Source organism: Eurytemora carolleeae, unplaced genomic scaffold (assembly GCF_000591075.1).
Source record: "Eurytemora carolleeae unplaced genomic scaffold, Eaff_2.0 scaffold2510, whole genome shotgun sequence".
NCBI lineage: Eukaryota > Metazoa > Arthropoda > Copepoda > Calanoida > Temoridae > Eurytemora > Eurytemora carolleeae.
In genome coordinates, this window is record NW_019398398.1 from 4,804 (window position 1) to 13,385 (window position 8,582).

Consider the following 8,582-nt stretch of genomic DNA (forward strand, 5'->3'; position numbering starts at 1 on the left):
GTTTCAATATGCATCCCTCCCCTAACCACTCCTCAACCCTACTTCTCAATCTAACTTCTCTACCCTACCCCTCCCTGTACAAAATATAAAGCTGTCCTGTTATTTTACCTGTTACACGCAATGCATCCCTCCCCTAACCACTCCTCAACCCTACTTCTCAATCTAACTTCTCTACCCTACCCCTCCCTGTACAAAATATAAAGCTGTCCTGTTATTTTACATGTTACACACAATGCATCCTTTCCCCTAACCACTCCTCTACCCTACTCCTCAATCTAACTTCTCAACCCTACCCCTCCCTGTACATAATATAGAGCTGTCCTGTTCCATCCTTATCTTATTTATCAGTCCCATCCTACATCAGTCCTGTTTCTATCTTTAAACCTGATTCAAATATGTTCCATCATTCCCCCTTTTATATACCATCCATATCCTTTGAATATTCCCGACCCAACCTTTTCCTTGACATCTGTTCCATCCTTATCTTATTTATCAGTCCCATCCTACATCAGTCCTGTCCTTATCTTTTAAACCTCTTCCATCATTATCTTATCAGTCCCACCCTACATCAGTCCTGTTTCTATCTTTTAAACCTGATTCAAATACGTCCCATCCTTCCCTTTTTATATATCATCCTGTTCCATCCTTATCTTATTAGTCCCATCCTACATCAGTCCTGCCCTTATCTATTAAACCTGATCCATCCTTCTCTTATTTATCAGCCCCCCCCCCATCCTGCATCAGTCCTGTTCTTATCCTTTAAACAGCCTTATCATATGTTATTTATAATATTAGGTTTTTAGGACGCTTCGCGCCCATCTTCTATTCAAATTGTGAACATGTTCTTTTTGTTTACATTTTAAAACAAAGAAGAAAAAAATTTCGCGGATTTTAAAAATTCGTGGATTTTCAAGAATTTAATTTTTTTCTCATTCATAAACCTTCCCTGTGGTCACATGATGTCCCACAAAAAATTTGGGCCAGATCGGTTTAGCTGTTTTGATGTTTATTGGATACAAACAAACAGACAGACACCCGAACAGACAGACAAGACAAATTTATATACAGATTGGTTTACCCACAAAGGAAATGAAAAAGACCCGATAATTTCTTTCGACATGAATCTTGATTTTTGGTTTTCTGCAATACATTTTGTATTTTAATAGACTTCAGCAAAGAAGGAAATTAATTTTAGTCCTTTCTTAAGTCTCACATTTTGTGAGTTACCCTTTACGTCCAAATATTATCCTTAAATCTGTCCTATTATTATCCTTTAAATCGGTGTGCCATCCAAATATTTTATATCTGTTTCCTTTAAATCCATCCCATCCTTATCTTTCAAATTGCATCTTATCCTCATCCATTAAGTACGACATATCCTTCTCTTTTTTATCAGTCCCATCCTTATCTTTTAAACATCCTTATCATATGTTATTTATAATATTGGTTTACCCACAAAGGAAAAGAAAAAGATCTGATAATTTCTTACAACATGAATCTTGATTTTTGGTTTTCTGCTTTAAAATAATGGACTTCAGCAAAAAAGGAAACTAATTTTAGTCCACAATTTAGTCTCACATTTTGTGAGTAACCCTGTACGTCCCAACATTATCCTGCTTGTTAAATTTACACCCACACTTACCTTTACCATCATTTGGAGAAATTGCATTTTAGGTTTTAAAAAGTAAACCTCCAGCAAAAGAAAATCTTATAATTGTTTCAAAATTCATGAGAGAATTAACTGTTTCTTAGATTACCTTTTCTAAGCTTTAATCAATCACAACAGTTGAGCAAAAATTTGTTATAAGAAATGAAAAATATCATTGGTTTTGTGTATATGTATGTGGTATATACGTGTACATACATGATAAAGTATTTGTTATAAGCACTGCAAATTAGAAAACATATCAGGACTGTATTCCATTCAGTGAATAAATTCTATTTCATTCGACAATGAACCCTTAATTAAAGTTGAATCTAAATGTTGTATATATTGTTGTATATATATATATATATATATATATACATGTACATACATGGTATATATGATACATGATTTATACATGTGATACAAGATAAAGTATTTCTGAAAAGTATCAATAGTTTTGGGTATATGCATGTGGTATATACGTGTACACACATAATAAAGTATTTTTTATAAGAAATTAAAAATATTGTACAGTTTACATGAACATGGTACATGCATAATAATATATATATATATATATATATATATATGATATATGTGATACATGATAAAGTATTTATGAAAAGTATCAATAGTTTTGGGTATATGCATGTGGTATATATGTGTACACATGTGATAAAGTATTTGTTATAAGAAATTGTGGTGGAAGACGATCTGAGGAGTTTGAGGCCGGAACTGAGACGCGGCAAGATGAACAGATAATCTGCCACGTCACCTTGATATATATATTCGATTTCTTAAATTTAAAGGTTTTTAAAATTTAGTCAATAAAGTATTTATTTAAACCTCGGACGTGTTTTATTGAGCCTAGCCAAATTGGTGACCCCGAGTTTTTCGCTCCTATAGACTGTTCATTTTCAACACTATAGACTGTTTTTTAAGCTACTCGCTCAAGTGAAAATGCCCAAGGACGGTGATAATGTCCCGGTCCGAGCCGAACCAAGCTCTTTAGACCTTTTAAACACAGTGTCAGTTAAAGTTCCAGCTTTTTGGCCAGATTCCGCAGAAGCCTGGTTCGTTCAAGTTGAAGCCCAGTTCGCACTCAAGGGAGTAACCGCCAGCCTCAAGAAGTTCTATTATTGCGTCTCGTCCTTCAATCAAGAGACTGCCAACCAAGTCCTGGATCTGATCAAGTCTCCTCCATTCTCTGAACCTTACGAAGCCTTGAAGCAACGGTTGTTGAAACTCTTCGCCCTAGATGATTTTCAACGGTATGAAGCAATCTCTAGTTTACCATTGTCTGGAGATATGAAGCCATCAAAGCTGATGTCAAGTATGTTGGCCCTGTTACCAGTTGGTCATAAACCATGTTTTTTTCTCCGGGGAGCTTTTCTTAAGAGGTTACCTGCAGACGTTCTAGCTCACCTACTCAGGGACGATTTCTCCGATCCTATATCTCTCGGTCTGAAAGCTGACAAAATCTATCAAAGCAGAGTGGCCTCTAACCCTGTGTACGCAGTTTCCAGCACCCCAGAGGATTCTATCAACGCTGTGAGATCTTCAGGTTCCAGGCGGCCCCGACGTTCAGCAACTCCTCATGCCGGTAACCGCCAGGATAACAGGTCACAGTCCCCTACCATGTGTTATTACCACCGTACATGGGGTCCTCAGGCAAAGAAGTGCAGAGCTCCCTGCTCCTGGTCGAGAAACTAGTTCACCGGCAGGAGGATGTTCGTACCCTACCTGCCGGGCCTTCTACCTCATCTCCTCTAATTTATCTTTAAGATTCCAAGAGTTCAAGAAGGTTCCTCATCGATTCTGGAGCCTCTGTATCGGTTTTTCCTGATCCAGGTTCCTCAGGAGAAGATTCAGGAGTAAAACTGTTAACCGCGGATGGTTCTTCTCTCACATGTTCAGGTTCTCGGATTATTCCTCTACAGTTCGGGAACCACAAGTTCCAGTGGCCTTTCCAACTAGCTCTGGTAGCCATTCCGATCCTAGGTGCAGATTTTTTGAAACATCATAATCTCCTCCTCGATGTGTCAAACCAGAGAGTTTTTAGCGCTGACTCTCCGACCTCCCCGTCCATTGTATTGCCAACTTCTCCAGACTCCAAACCTGCTCCACTCAAAGCCAATCTTCTCGCCACTCCTAAATGTATCTCCAACCTCCTCGCCAAGTTTCCAGATGTGGTTTCCTCCGATGGTTTTACAGCCTCCAAGCATCGTCACAGAGTTACCCACCACCTTCTCACGCAGCCTGGTCCACCAGTTTTTGCCAAAGCTCGACGTTTAGACCCTGAGAAACTGGCATCCGCCAAAGCAGAGTTCTCCGCCATTGGAAAAGGCAGGGATTATCCGTAGATCCAATTCTCCCTGGTCTTCTCCTCTTCACATGGTAAAGAAGAAGTATGGAGGTTGGCGTCCCTAGGGGATTACAGGTGTTTAAATACCGTTACAATTCCTGACTGATACCCTTTACCCAACATTGCAGATTTCACTTCAAGAGTTGCTGGTTCAACAGTTTTCTCGAAGCTCGACCTGCAGTAGGGCTTTTACCAGGTTCCCATGGCCGAGGAGGATATTTGCAAGACTGCCATCATCACTCCTTTCGGAATGTTCGAGTTTCTACGCCTTCCTTTTGGCCTCAGGAATGCGGGTAACACCTTTCAGAGGATGATGGATTCCATCCTCGGCATCCCTTACTATTTCACGTACGTGGATGATATTCTAGTGTTCAGCACCAGCCTGGAGGGTCATACTAAAAATACGCTACACTATAAAAACGCTACACTAAAAAAACGCTACACTAAAAATACGCTACATAGGCTATATTCGCTACAAGTTTATTGCCTGTTTCTGTGTGTGTATAAGTTTATAATTTATAAGTTAAAAAATTTCGAATTTTTTTTATTTTTCAAAATATTTTGTTTTCCACTGGCAAATTTAAAAGTCGTCTTCATTGTATTGATATAATCGCCGACCACTGTAGAATAAATAAATATTATGACTTTACATTATTAGTGAAACTTTGTTGTAATTACATAAACTGTTAACCAATAATTTAGATTATAGATTATCATTATTCCAATATTCATGGACATATAATTTAACAATACAAAAATAATCAGAACAAAGCGGCATAAAGTCCCTAAAGCCCCTAAAACTAGTACTTCTTAAAAAATCTAAAGCTAGTTTTGAATAATCGTTTTACCACGACTTATAAAGCGCAAAATCTTAATTTTGATAATATTTGATGTTTAAAATTTTTCAAATCGAACAAAAAAAACATTGATTATGAAGAACGGACTTTTTGAGATTTCGCACAAAAAACATAGACACTAATCATTAGGAATATCTAGCACTATTTATTCAAAGAATTTTAGTTTTGTGTTTTCTGACAATTTTGGAAGTTTTAGCAAGTTTGATCAATACATTTATTATAATATAATAATTAATTCCAAGAAATGCACCAAACTATTTTTGGTGTAAAAAAGTAATCTTGTGGAGCCCCTGATCTGCATACTGCAGTACTGTGTGTACTGCAGCCTGGTTTTAGAACAATCCATCTTACTATATAAATTCATTGTATATTCTATGAAATACAGTATTCTACAGTAGCTTGTCTTGTTCACTTGACAGTAGTTCTACAGTGGTGACCCCGACGCTGTTTTTCTCTCAGCAGCCACCTCACCCTGGTCAACCTTCTACACTGCTAATTAGATTAGCTCTAAGGTACACTCTCTCCAGGGGGGTTTATTCAAATTTTTGTAGAACATATCATTCACTGTTTTACCTTGCAGCTATGGATACTTAGGATGTCCCAGTCAGTGCTGTGGGAGTCAAAATACCTCCTTTCTGGGAGGAAGACTCAGAAGCTTGGTTTGGTCAGGCAGAGGCTCAGTTCCATCTTAGGAAAAAGAAGGATTCCACAACCAAGTTCTACCACATCATCTCCATGCTTCCCCACAAGGTTGCAGTATCTGTTAAGGATCTCACCCGCAAGCCTCCTGCATCAGAGCCTTATGAGACCCTTAAGTTTTGTCTTCTCCAAGCTTACAGTATGACTGAGTCCCAGAAGGCTGCAGCCCTTATTAGGCATCCACCCTTAGGAGATCTTATTTTCAGAAACGCATTTTTTACTTAAAGAAATACAAAATCAACCCTATAACGGATAGGGCTATTTTTGTCTATATAGATTTTGCCCTTAGAGTTGAGAAAAGATACGGTGGTACACATACATCTCTATAAGTCCAACTTTTCAAGACCAGTTCATTGGAAAAAAATGAACCTAAACAAATTTAGAAAACATTTTTTTTCCAGATATGAACATGTGACTCATATCAGTTCTACTTTTTCAAGGGGTTTCAAATAAGTAAGTTTTATATCTGTAGCAATTAAATAGTAAAAAAGTTATGGACATTTTTTGATTTAATTGAATTTGCACCTACAAGCTGTTCTATGGGCCTCTGCCCTACCCATGCAACAAAAAAACTTTCCCCTCCCACCATAATAGGGATAATGATATTGTGCATTACTGCAGCAATAAATTAATGCTATACTATAAAATTAAGAAACCAATTAAACCTTTATAGTATTTATGTCGTCATTAAACATGACAGCATAGCGTCTTGAAGATCTTAGAACTCATTTGTAGCATTCAATATTTCGTCATAACAATTTTAAGGTATATTTTAAAAATTACAATCTAAACATTTTTTTAAAAATCTGCAGTAATTAACGAGCACAACATTTTTTAACTCAGAGAAGTTTTTGACTTTTTTGTCAAGCTTCATATTTTTAAAAGTACGCTGACTATGCCGCAAATTAGTTTAAAAATCAAAGACGACCTCCAAATTTCTCTTAATATTCATGGTTGGCGGGTCACCCTGTACAGTAAAATACGACACATCCCAACAATACAGTTGTCTAAGAAAAAACATCCTCACATTCAATTAACCTGAGTAACTTATTTACTATCTAGCTGTCAAGAAACACTTCAGTTATCTAATCGATCAATCAATCAATCAATCAATAATTATAATACTAGAAAAATATCCATAATAACAAATTGTAATAACGAACATCTTGATCAAAATTGTTTTTTACATTAAACTAAATTTTTGTAATTTTGAAATATTAGTTTAATATTATGAATAAAAAGTTCAGTATTAAGAATAAAAAGTTTAATATTATGAATAAAAAGTTAAATATTATGAATAAAAAGTTCAATATTAAGAATAAAAAATTCAATATTATGAATAAAAAGTTCAATATTATGAATAAAAAGTTCAATATTAAAAATAAAAAGTTCAATATTAAAAACAAAAAGTTTAATATTAAGAATAAANGACAGAAAATCGAAAAGTCGTCTTCTTTGAATTGATACAAACATCTTCATGTCCTTAAAGTCTCATTCTATATGGGCATCCTTGTATTATTGAATAAGAGATAAATTAAGATTTCGAAAGATAATCCAAAATGGTTCCTTTAATTAAACTACAGTGAAACCTTTAGTAATGTATACATCGGAAGAATTTATCAAATGTCGTCTTGACAATTTTTCAATGAGTTTTATACTATATTATGTAAATTTCAGTATTTGCGAAAATAATTAAATATCCCTAAATATGTGCGGGAACAGTTTTAAAAAGTTCCATATAATCATTTTATTAAAAAACTAAATATCTGCAACATTCCATTATCAGAAAGTGAAGAATACGACATTTGATGAATTCTTTCGATGTATTCTTTATTAAGGGTTTTACTGTAACAAACTTTCAAACAAGCTTTTTTCAAATTACAAGTTTAAAAGTTAAATAAGATAAACTGAAAATATACAGCTTCTCTTTGTGTTCATGTTTATGTGTGTCCACTGTCCATGCTGTTTGAAAGCTTTGTAGAAATCAAAAATAGAAAGTCGTCTTCATTATAATATGATATACGACTACCACTTGTTTTACATTTACTCGAAGGTTTTCCTAATTACAGAAAACCTTTGCATTTAAGTTATAATTTACTGCAAACCATTAAACATTGGACCTGAAATAACACAGGTGGCATCTTAGCAAGTTCTCATTTAAATATCATCGAAGATTTTTTTCGATTACAATTCCAAAAACTACATATAACTAAAAAAGTGGTTTACAGTTCTAAATTGTACATGGCTATGGCTACACAAAAGTATAAGTAAGTTAGTGAGGTTATGATCAACCACCAAGGTCAAATTTTTTTTATGTTTAGCTTCATTTTGGGTATAAACACTTGAATTAAAGATTGTTTGTAGGAAACTTTGTCTGCTTTGATTGTATTTTATACAAACGTTCAAAAAATATAAATAATCAATTTAATTTCAGGTTATTGACATCTTCGTTGATGACGAGTAAGGAGAAGACGACATTCAAGAGAATCATTGCTTTTGTAACAGTTTGCTTTAACACATTTTAACTCTTTATTTTATTTCATAAATAAATGTATGTTTTTAATCAGATTTAAAATTTTCTTAATTTCTAAAAAAAAGATACTGTCCGTGAAATTTCAAGTGGCCCTAAATGCAAATTTGGCCACTAGATGTCTCACACAAAATTCTTATCTGATAGATAGATAACTCATACGAGAGACAACTTCTAAACATGTATTAAAATTTGAAATCAAAGATGTGGTCATTAAATTCTTATGAGTATTGGGACACATTGTAAGTTCTTGTCGCCGGCCTTGTAAAAGCATTTATTAGTCCTGTTATCGCGAAGCTTAAATTCATCGGAAAATGACGAACCATTATGAAGTTTCTATTTACTCAATAGTACTCATAGGGATGGGTAGTTTGGACTTTTCTGAAAAAAAAAACTAAAAATACTAAAAACACAAGAAATGTTTTTTGAAAACAATTTTTTTTGAATAATAGGTTAACAAGCATTTGCAACATTACTCTCAAT